The following is a 12,281-nucleotide window of genomic DNA, read 5'->3' as shown; positions in this document are numbered from 1 at the left end:
AGAAAAAATAACAAAAAGGATTTTCGAGATTTTCATGGCTGCAAATGTGTAATGAGAAAGGAAGTTTGAACTAATGATGTACTTTGGAAAGTAGAGTTTGATACTTTTTGCATTATTCGAACTAATAGTATGTATAGTGTTCTGGACCTCCAATTTAGTTTGATTGCTAATCTTGTGCAAGCCCCTGCAGACTGGCCACGTTATTCTTTGAATTGTTTAATCAAAAGCACCCCTCTTGTTTAAAATACAATGAAAGAGATGTGAATGACCACATGGCAAAGCTTGTTCTTAATTATGACCAAATTTCCACTTGCAAAATGAAATTTTAAATTTGGTATTGGACTTAGATGAGCTTAAATGGGACAACATATATGATATAGACGGTGAGTGTTCATATAGTCGACACCAAATTGGGATGGAAACATATATAGACTATAGTAGTTGTAAGTTTGCAATTTTAACAACATTGGCGTTGACATTATGATGGATGGTATTTTTGGTTAAGTTGAAAAGAGAGTTTTGGACAAAGAGTTTAGTTAAGTTGATTTTCTTCTCTATTAGCAGTGATCAAGACGTTGAAATTAAAAGAGAGAGAGAGAGAGATGTGTGAAGTTTTCTACAAGAGAGAATTGCGGTATAGATTTCTTACAAACGCAATGTGTTAACTTGTATGCTTGGGAGGAGTAAAGTTTAAGGAGATATTTTTAAGGGAAAAGGGTCAAATATACTCCTCTACTTTAGTTTATTGGCTAATTTTACCCTCCGTTAGCCAAAGTAATCGAATATACCCCTCCCGTTACAAGTTGGGGGCAAATATACCCCTACTATTAGCAACGTTTCAAAAATATGCCTCATTTCTAACATATTCCCACATAAACAAGTCTAGTCATTGGAATTAGGTGACATGGATGCCACATGACATTTAACTTATTCTATGCGGTGCCTAGGTGGCAAATTTTTTAAAAACAATCTGGAAAATTAATTTTTCTAAAAACAAATATGTTAAACATGACTTTTATTAAAAATCTGAATTTTATTTTATTTTATAAAACCCGTTTCTTAAAAAATATATTCTGAAAATTGGATTTTTTTAGTAAAAAATCTAGAAAATGATTTTTTTTTAAATCAGTTTTTCAGATTTTTTTAAATTAATCCAAATTTAAAAAAAAAAATTAGGACACTTTATTTAAAAAAAAATACTTTACACCTTTCCAGATTTTTAAAAAATCATTTTTCAGATTTTTTAACTGAAATATCCAATTTTCGAGAATATATTTTAAAAAGAGGGTTTTATTAAAACAAAAAAGATTCACATTTTTAATAAAATCCATTTTTAACTGATTTATTTTTAGAAAGATCAATTTTTCAGATTGTTTTTAAAAAAAATTGCCACGTAGGCACCACATAGAATAAGTTAAATGCCATGTAGCGTCCATGTCACCCAATTCCATTGACTAGACTTGTTTATGTGAGAACATGTTAGAAATAAGGGGTATTTTTGAAACTTTGCTAACGGTAGAGGTATATTCGTTACCCAACTTGTAACGGGAGGGGTATATTTGACTACTTTAACTAACGGAGGGTAAAGTTAGTCAATAAACTAAAGTAGAGGGGTATATTTGACCTTTTTCCCTATTTTTAAAGTCTCAAGAATTAAATACTTCCTTCAAATGGCTTAATTTCATTTGGTTTGCTCTAGAGTTTTGGTGTCTAAAATTCACTGGTTTGACTTGCATGACTAACGCAGTATAAGTACTATAACCATGTTGGCTGTATGAAAAAATAGACATTGCAGAGGCCTTTCACCTAGTCGATCGTGGTGAAATCAACAACGGATCATATATTAAAATTAGGACATTTACGAGATTGAGATGAATTTAAAGAGAAAAATAGGGGCGGATTTTTTTCTCTAACTGCCAATGAGCACGGGAGTTGCATTGTCGAGCAGAAGGAGGAGAGGAATTTGGTACGTGTTTGATGATTCTGAGAGGGGTTGAAAATTTATTGATTCTCTTAGTAGGTATATCGGGATGAATGAACATATTCTACCCATTAAGAGGTCACTTAGGGCGTAAAGCACATAAAAATAGCGTTCACTAGTTACTTTTCGGCCCTATCTTTGAAAAATAGCCACTGACATGGAGTTTCAAATTCTGTAGGTGAGACTCCATGTTCAATTACAGGAGTTGAAAAGTAGTTATTTGTGAATTTTACATCTAAGAAGCACTCTACCAAGAAGTTGTCCCTACCCAGGGTTCCCTCGACTACTCAACATTTGTGCGGATAAACTTGTTAAGAGAGGTAAAACATTCCCTACAAAGAAATTTTTCATTTCCAGAGGTCAAACTGAGGCCTCTGGCAAGAGTAGAAAGAGCACAATCATCTAACCACACCCCTTGATAGTTCATCGAGTGGCCTATTAATACTTCTTTTTTGAAAAAAAAAAAAGGACTTCACTTTCCTGTTTCCCACCAAAGGAGGTTGATGCTTGACAATAGTGTCAATAAATATGGTGTCCAGAAAGCAATTCTCAAAAGATGTATTTATTTTTATTTGTCATAATACATAAACATGCCCTCAAACTTAACCTCAGCTGGAAAGTATACCCTCCAGTTTTGGGTGTGCCCAAGAAGGCACCTCAACTTGTATAAAGTTAAATACCTAAACACAAATGATGACGTAGCACTGATGTGACACATAAATTTTGGAGGTATCTAGATGATCATTTTGTAAGTTGGAGTGTTCAACTGAGAAAGTGAAGACAAGTTGAGGTGCCTACTTGTGCACACTCAAAGTTGGAGGGTATACTTGCCAGCTGAGGCCAAGTTTGAGGACATGTTTATGTATTATGCCAACTTTTAACTTTCTTTATACTACTAGATAAGTCAGCGGCCCAACGTTTGTTGAATGATGATTTGGTTTTCCATCTGTTCTAAAAATATTTGATAGTTAAAATACGATGATTTATTAATAATAAAGTGCACCTTAAACGATATCTTACAAAGAAAAGAACACTACGATAAGTGTGATACTGTCGTGCATTCAGATACAAACACCATGATATACTAATTGGCGCATGTATACACACATTTCAGTACACAATAACACGATCCTGGATGAAATATAGTTGCCAAAGTATTCTTTAAATACATTCATAGGAATATCGTGCTATTGGATGCTGAAGTGGACATTTACATAGTTCAACATTTACATGCATAGGAGTACTATTTACATTACTATTTATAGATTAGCCAATAGCCAACACATTTTTCTTGTTGTGATTAGCTTTCTTCTGAGCAGTCTTTACCAAAACACCTGCAAAATTATGAATTGGGATCAAATGTTAGTATTCTAATAATGTGATTGAACAGTAGTGCCAATATCGCAAACAGAATAAAGTTTAAAAATGTGACAACAATATATCTCAACAATGAAGTTGCAATGGACATTGATGTGCTAATAAACTAAAAAGAGAATTGAGTTACATACCACCGGAGTACCCATAAAAGGATAGTAAACATGTCAATTAACCTAATATCACATCAGCCAAAATGTTTTCAACAACCTCTACCAAAAAGCAGCAAAAATGGCTTTTACGGCATTCAATAGAAATTCACAACTAAAATTAGATACTTTGACCCTCGTGCTCCAAATCGTCTCACATACAGTGGGACCGAGGGAGTATAACTTTATCATCTTCTTTCCCCTCATTATCTTGTGGCTCCTTATTAGGTTCAAGCACAAACAATTCAATAGAATTTCTAGAGACAAATATGACCTTACATATTCATTAAAATGACAACTTCAAAACGCTCATGGTATTCAAAGATTAAGTAACAAAGCCAAAACCATTCCAGATAGAACCTATTAATGGGAAGTAAGAAGAACAATCAGCTACTAATTTCCAACATGTAAAGAGAAACAAATTTTCGAGGTAAATATAATGACGGCAATGTAGCAAGGAAGAACATTAAATCTACTACAAATGTGAACAAAGAGATTCATCTACCAAAATTCAGCTCGTTGTAGAAGTTAGTTGTCTGTGTTAATCAAGCAACAGAATTCTCTAAAACTGTACCCTGCATATTAGTACTTCGATATAATAAGATGTTAACTTGAAAAAGAGGCAACTAATACTGTTCCTAATAGAATATTTTAAGTAAGTCTTAATTTTACTATACAACTCATGCTTTGTACCTGATGTTGAATCTGTTTGTGAGAAGCAGAGAGAACTTTTTTTGATAGAAACATTGACAGAATCATAAGACGAAGCATAGATGATTCAACGTTAACTGAACTATCCAAAATTTGCCCGGGCCCAACATAAACAAATTTGTATTATACATTACAGATTAATTTAAAGTGATAACATGCAAAATGACCAAATGTCAAAGATTTAAAGAGTAAAATGAAGATTTCTACAGTCTGAAAATTTCAGTTAGAATCACGTATGAAAATGACTCATAAGGATTAGGACACAACTTTTTTTACAGGTACAGAGTCTCGTACTCTACCCAACCTTGTACACAAGAACGTAGTCTTTGGTATTATTGTTCATCCAAACCAGCTGTATCATATATAAGGCCTGCCCCTGAAAAACCCGTCTCCATCGGTATCATTCAAATGCGAATATAGGCCTGATTGTGGCATGAAAGTGAAATAATAATAATGAGAGACTTTTGTCTATTGACGGTCGTCTTTCCTGTCTTCTTCAGAAAATATCCTTCATTTGCTGTATATGATCTTTTGTTCCTATTCTTGTTCTTATGAAATCTACTTTCTATTCACATATTTTCATTGACAAAACATGAAATAAAGTAAATAAAAGAAGGTCAGTAGAATAGCTAGATCGATAGCTGACTCTTCTTAACCGGTGTAATGCATTGAGTTACTTACAGTTGTGCTCATAGATTTCCGTCTTTCTTCTCCAGCTTTGCCAACCTTTATAACCAACTATTAAAGGAAGCAATGCTCATCAAATAACCATTAAAAGCTTACAGCTGATACATCTTTCACTTTGAGATTTGCCTTTTCAAATGTCTTCCAAAATTCCGCACTGCAGTAGCATACATGATCATTTGCGTTCTTCTTCCTAGATGTTTATGGTACCTAAAAAATAAATTATTGTCCAATATAGTAAGCTTAGGTACAGGCACAATTCAGCAGCACAACTTCAGACAGTTAACTTGAAATAAGGGAATTAAAACATAAAATGATGGTACTTCCACCACATAAAATTGGTGTTATAGTTTAGCATTGAAATTTCAATTTGACTAATAATTCGTTGTGGTCACAAAAATATCTTCACTTCGTAACATCTTCGTTTTTGAAGTCTTTACATTCAACATTTAAGTGGTAAGGCATAGAGTTTGCAACTACACCTTCTATACTTGCTTTTAAACACCTTGCATCTTATTTGTCTTCCGTCCTAAAAGAAATCATGTAATTGTACCTCAGAAAGAACTTGTCGCGTAAAGAGCATATATTAACAGGAGAACTCCATCAAGATGAGAAGCCTATCTATAAGCCCCTCAGTCAATATGCTCAGTCACAGGACTCGATTTTAAATTAAAAAAAAAATTAGTTCTAATCAGAGGACTCTTAGTTTGCTGAAAGAGTGTTTCTAACTCTTTTGTTTCACCACTAACTTTTTGAAGGACTATTTGGTGGTGCGGTCACAAATCACATCAATATCTTCCTAGAGTAATCAACTCAAACTGGTCTGAGGAAGCAATAGCAACACTTTCCTACAGTCCGTACCTGTCCACTAAATCCAACTTCTCTTGTTGTTGTTCTTCTTCTCTTTCTTCTAGTTTTTTCACTATAAAATAATATATTTATCCTCTGTCTTTAGGTAGAGTTAATAAATAACAATTCAGAATTTTATTTGATTCTTCTCTTCCCTTTCTCCTTCTCCCTCTTTCCTTATTCTTTAACTCTACGCTAATTCCTTTAATGATCCTACACTTATCTCATTTTGTCAAGGAGTTTTGGACCTTTTGGTGCTATTGATTTGTTATTTGAGCCAACAAAAGTTATCCAGAATCCATTGAACGAACTATAAGTTAGACCAAACTGCGGATTCAACTCACTCAGTTCCTTTTTTTTTTTTTTTTTTTTTTTTGGCTTTCATATTGCATGATTTCGGGGAACATAATGCCTATAAGTTGTCTGAAAGGAAAATATGCATGTAGGTATGCTAACAATATAAATGCATAAAATGCAATGAAATATGACTAAATACAACATCTAGTAATATATAAGTGAAGATACATATCTATGGGTCATTCTTAAAGCTTAAAGAAGCATTCACTATCTCTATCTTTCATTTTTGTGTTAAAGAGGCACAACGAAATATTAGCCCGGACGATAACTGGATCAAGTTGTCTGGTGAAAAAAACCAAATTCTAATGAAAAAAACCTTTAAGCTTAGTAATGTTCCTAAAATTACCACATAACCAAGCATTGTTATATACTTCAACCACATTAGTTCCAACTGGAGGACCCTCAAGGCAACATAAAGAAGTAATATTGTTGGAGTACAATTACAATATTATTGAAGATACATATAGAAAGATTTTTTTTAACAGAAGACCAAGCAGCTGAGATGACTGTTTTTAATTAAGATGATGGAAAGTAAGCAGAAGATCCAAATGAGCCACTTATAATATTTACCAAAAAATGTAGTACTATCACCTTGAGAACCTGTAACTACCCTGCACATAACTTCCTTTTCTTCTTTGTAGCTAAGATGATTCAAAGGATATCAGCAACAGTTGGAAAGCTAAAGAAAATATACTATTGGGCACTTACAGACAGTGGCGGATCTATGTGTAAGGGTGGGGATGCCACGGCACCCCGACGACTCGGTTGAAACTCAATATGTCTATATGTATGAGACGTATGAGAAATAGAATATATAATGTCTTGCCACCCCGAAGAACAAAAGAGGCGACGGTGCCACTGGCAAGGAAGAGGAGTTCGAAGCTCGCGTGAAGCATTTTTTTTTTTTTTTGCAAGCTCTTTTGCTCGCTGCGAAAGCACACCTTCAGCTTTATACTTTTTCGTTTTTTTATCTCTTTCTTAAATTCTTTTTTAGTTGTTATTCTTTATTAATCTAAATTGACTTTTTTGCTTTAGTTAATTCTTGACTTTTCTTACTTCCTCTTTCTTTAAGTATGCTCCCGTAGCGTGAGTATCACATATCAATGAGTACTAAATTTTAAAACATCACATAAATATTAATACAAAAATAATTATAATTTTTATTTTTATTTTTAAAGTTTTAAAAAATGATGAATATTGATTATGTTAGAGTTTTTAAAATTTAAATGATATTTTGATCTTTCACCGACGTTCACACTAAATGAAAATCACTAGGTCGAAGCTTTTATTTCTTGGTTCTGTCTCAACTATATATATCTGTAACAACACACAAAGGTAATGGAGTATGAATATATTGAGGCAACGGTATTAGATGGTTTATACAAATTTAGATTTCTAACGTGGAAACTTTTTTCTTTCTCAAAGTTTAGAGAATAGGGCCTGTTATTCCTTTTTTTTTTAAAGGACCGGTTAGGAATCTTAAATCTCAGAATATCTAAAAGAGAACATTACTAAACAAATCTACATATTCGGTCACAAATCTACATATTCGGTCGATTTATCTATATAAATCGATAAAGATAAATAACCCGAACCGTAGTCCAAAATTGAATAAACCGATCCGTTTATCCTATTTGGACAGCGTGGCACCCGGAACCTCCAAATTCTAGATCCGCCTCTGCATACAGAACAACTTGAGTGAAGAAGATTGTAAAAGGATGGAAAAAAAGGTAGTACTCAATTCTACTACTTGCACTTCTCCCTCCATCTGACTGTTCCTTAAACTGCACCATTACTCTTGTTGCCAAATTAATGCTTCCAAATTAGAGAAAACTATAATCAGTAAATAAGTAATAAATTGCATCTCATTGGTATTATATAAGCATATGGATCTAGCACATATATAACTGACACAACAATTCAGTAACTAAAATAAGTTACGACACCCTTACCCATTACTGTTTACTATACAGTGTGAACCACAATAGCAACATGCACTTTCATTTACTTGGCTTATTGATTGAGAAAATTACCTTCGCAGGAGACCATTGGGCCAAGAATCATAACATTAAACCCACAGTCCAATGGACAAACTCACAATAAGCTTCAAGGGGCAGAACACTGCTATTACCAAAACCAACAAACTAAATCATGTCAACTATGCTACCGAAATTCAGGGACAAAAACATAAAAATACATCTTGGCCAAAAGGAGAGGAGGAATAGGTTACTTCAAAGAGCTCAAAATTGCATCTCGGACCAACAGTAACCCCATTTTTACTGTATTTAAAGAATAAAAAGAAAATAGATCCAGGAAACACCTAGGTGCATAGTCCATTTCGTGCATACTTTCAGGTATTTTTCTTTGATTTTCCATAAGATCGTTCAATTTTTCATTGATGACAAAGACAAAGCTTATCAAAGAGACATGATGCATGTTGAAATCATATAAAATTACTGACATGTGACAAAAAAATCTAGCAAGAAATTTTATCCAAAAGAATTAAACGCCAACTCACATGCATCAAATTTTGGTTATCAATAACAATATAAGCAGGATCATGAAAATCCCCACAGAGAAAATTAAAAGGAAGAGAACATAAATTAAGCAAAAAACAGATAAAAGAGAAGAGGAGCAGAAAATTTGGACATAATTGAGAGAAGAGCAAACCTGAATGGAGTTATGTTCATTTAATAAGTATATATTCTTTTTCTTCTTCCTCTAATTCAATTTATTTGCTGAAGAAAAAAAATAAAAGCTCCATCGCCACCAATCTCTTTTCCATAAATGTGAAATGAAATGAGTATAAAAGCAAAAGCTTATTTGGATCTAATAGTTCCAACCAACGATTAACCGTCACTTCTGTAGAGACCTTCAGTCCATAGAGAAACTAACGACGTTGAAGAGTCGCGTCGTGTTGCTATTCATTTACTGCTCGGTCGTACCCACCGAGAATGGAGAAGAATATGCATAGCATATAAATAGCTACAAATTTGCTCCTCAGTAAACTTTAATATTACAGGTTTGCCCCTGTTCGTCCTTATTCGTACCTCCAACTCCCGTTTCTAATATAGTAGATATTGCGCTAAGAGCAAGACACAATGAGAAATCGAAAAGAACTAACGAAGCATTACACATCCATCTAAAATAACTTCTTCTTCGTATTTTCTCCTCCATCTCCTTTTCCTTTGGCTAGCACTTTCTTGTTTTCCTTTGCTTCTTGTAGTAGAATACGTCACCCGTACATGTCGCACATACACATACCAATACTCAATTCTGTTTGTTATTAGGTCGCCTTGTCTTGTAGGTTGATGTTTGCATATACTGCTCAATCAGTGACATCTGGACCACCTTCTTTTCCTTGACAAAAGAGTTGATGGTGCTGCTGCAACATAGAAAATGAACTATATCAAATGGATAGTGCACGATGACACATCCCAGGTGCAGATGCGGAGGAAAACTGGAAGTAGCATAGCAAAACTTGCTAAGTACGATATGACTTATGAGATCTTTCTCTATCAACATAAATCAATATCAAAAGGGTATTTATAATCGAGGTTTCAATCGATCCTTGGCTCAAATGATTTAAGGTCTAATTCTTGAACTCTTTCTTCATTCAATTTTGTATACGTGATCTGATTTTGTTTTATTGATTTTTTTTACTATTTTGTCATTCGTCGGTGTCTATTTATCTAAAAAACATTTTACTCTGCTGAAAATTTTGAATCTAATTCTATTGTTTGAACTGAAATAAAATTTGGGCCAATCCGGTGAATATAAGCAGATCATTTTTCATGAACTGGATTGGATAGAGATGTGGGCCTTCGGGGTTTGCATTGATAAATAGAAGGTATTTGGGTATAAATCAGAGAGTTAACAACTATGATTGGAATGTGCAAGTTCATTCGGGAACATCACTGTTGGTTTTCTTATCTATTAATGTCATGAAACAGAGTTCAAGTAGCTAAGCGATGAATTAGTGCGCGCTATCTTTTACCACACTTTCTTATTGCTCTTCACCCATAGACTTTTGTACTACTCTCAGTTTATGTTAAATCTTATGTATAAATCGATTCACACATAACTATCTTTTAACATATGTATTGTGAACATGCTTCCTTGATGATTGTTTTCGACTTATGCCGATTTTCGTACCTTTGGGTGAAACACCAGCAACCAATTGTAAGTTAAAGTGACTGCTTGTGATTGCTTTGAAAAGATTCAGAGTATGAATTACTTTATTTTGGATGGAATTTGCATTAATGTTTTATGATATAGGTCAGCACTAAACCTTAAGTATTGGTTTTGCTTCAACTACTGCAATTTGTGAATCTTTCCAGTTGAAATTTCAATTCTTTTGAGCAAGAGATATATATAGAGACCTCAGACCCTACCAAATATTAAAAAAGTTGTTGATAGATTTGAGAATAGCTACCTCGGCAGAAAATCATGATCTGATGAAGATTCCCCAGATCAAGAGAAGTCCATGTGAAAGAAGAATAAGAACCTTGATGGTTTCAGTATCTCCATTTCAGAAGATAAAGGTAAATAGAGCAAATCTTAAACAAAGTGGAAGCAACCACCTAGAACCAAAGGCAAGATATCCAAACTCAAATGCTGGTCTCAATACTCTCTTAAAATGTTAATCCATTTGCGGAAATTTTAAAAATTCCAGTTAGCTTGGTGTGCCACTGAACAACATTATGGTTAATTTTCAGGAAGAGGAATATCAGGTGTCTGCCCATAGGAAACAAGTGAAGGAAACAATGGACGTTGTTCAAGAGGCATGTGATGAATATGAATTTGAAAATTAAAAGGAATTTCGATTTAAAAAATGAAGCAGGGTCGTTGTAGTATACTGGTAAGTATTCAAAAAAAAAAAAATGAAGCAGCTATTAAGAAACTTGATAACTGATATTAAATTTACAAACCATAAGAAACATTTACTACTAGCTGAAACTATAATCTCCCAGTAAATTAATACATAACGGTGCAACACTAGGGAAGTCTGTCGACTATCTACTCGCAAACATAGCAGGGTTGGTCAAAACAGGACATTATGTTATGGTTAATATTTAGTATCATATTTTTCTGTTTATAATGGAAAAAGTCAACTTTTACATCGGTTATGCTTCTTCACTTAAAGAACACTATATGAGATCTAGGATTGACTTCTGTGATTGATTTTATCTTGTAATATTGAGTTACTATATGATTTTACCTTTTTCTTTTGAGGTTCTGTTTGTTTGATTTGGCTTGTGGGCATGCTCCTCTGATGAAACAGGTAAATTTTCTAATGTGGTTTGGTGACTGACAGTGATAAACTTTAAAGTTTAAAATGATTACTGTACTGCTCTGTAGAAGAATAATGTATACCTTCTAAAAAAGGAGAAGAATGTATACTACTGTTTTTGGTGAAATCTGCATGAGGTGGTCACAACTTTTGATTCTTTTAGCACTGTAAAGAAAAGATTCTAACCTTTGTTGTAGTTTCCAAGCATGTTATTGAGTATGAGACACTCTTAACTGGTAGTTTCTTTTTTACCACTCTTTCGTGCTTCTAAATTCTATTTTCCCTTTCTTACAAAGGCTCTACAAGTTTTAATACCTAGAGCTGTCAATGAAATACGCTAATCTAGGAAGATACTACTGTAGTCTTTTGATGTTGTTTCTTCTACAAGAAAATGAAATTAACATAAGTTTCTGAAATGTGAAGACTTTCTGAAAGTTCCACTTGCTTTGTTTGATCAGTAAAAATCTTATGTTCTACTGGTTTCAAGATTTATCTAATGCACTTAGTTTTCCTTCATAATTAACTTGCGCATATTAAAATACCCCATGCTTTTGACCATTAAGTGACCGGATCTCCAATACTTAAAGCAAATGTTCTACAAAAACCTTCTTTTATCTGGGTCGAGTGGATAAAAAAAACTTATAATCACAATTGTTAGCAATCTTTCTGACTGTGATGTTAGTCTTTGCTTTACTTTTACTATGACGTTAAGGTTTTCTTTGTTTGTCTTATTTCAGATGTCTTTGGAGTTCGCGTATTCTTTATGCAGATACTGAATAGTTCTATTAGCACTAGATTATATATTACTGATGCTTCTGCTGCTATGTTTTGTTTCATCTTCTTTGTTTTAGGTTTCACTGTGTTGTGGTAATTGCGTGCTTTT

The sequence above is a fragment of the Lycium ferocissimum genome, chromosome 1, assembly GCF_029784015.1.
Source record: "Lycium ferocissimum isolate CSIRO_LF1 chromosome 1, AGI_CSIRO_Lferr_CH_V1, whole genome shotgun sequence".
NCBI lineage: Eukaryota > Viridiplantae > Streptophyta > Magnoliopsida > Solanales > Solanaceae > Lycium > Lycium ferocissimum.
Note: the sequence above shows the minus strand (reverse complement) of the source record.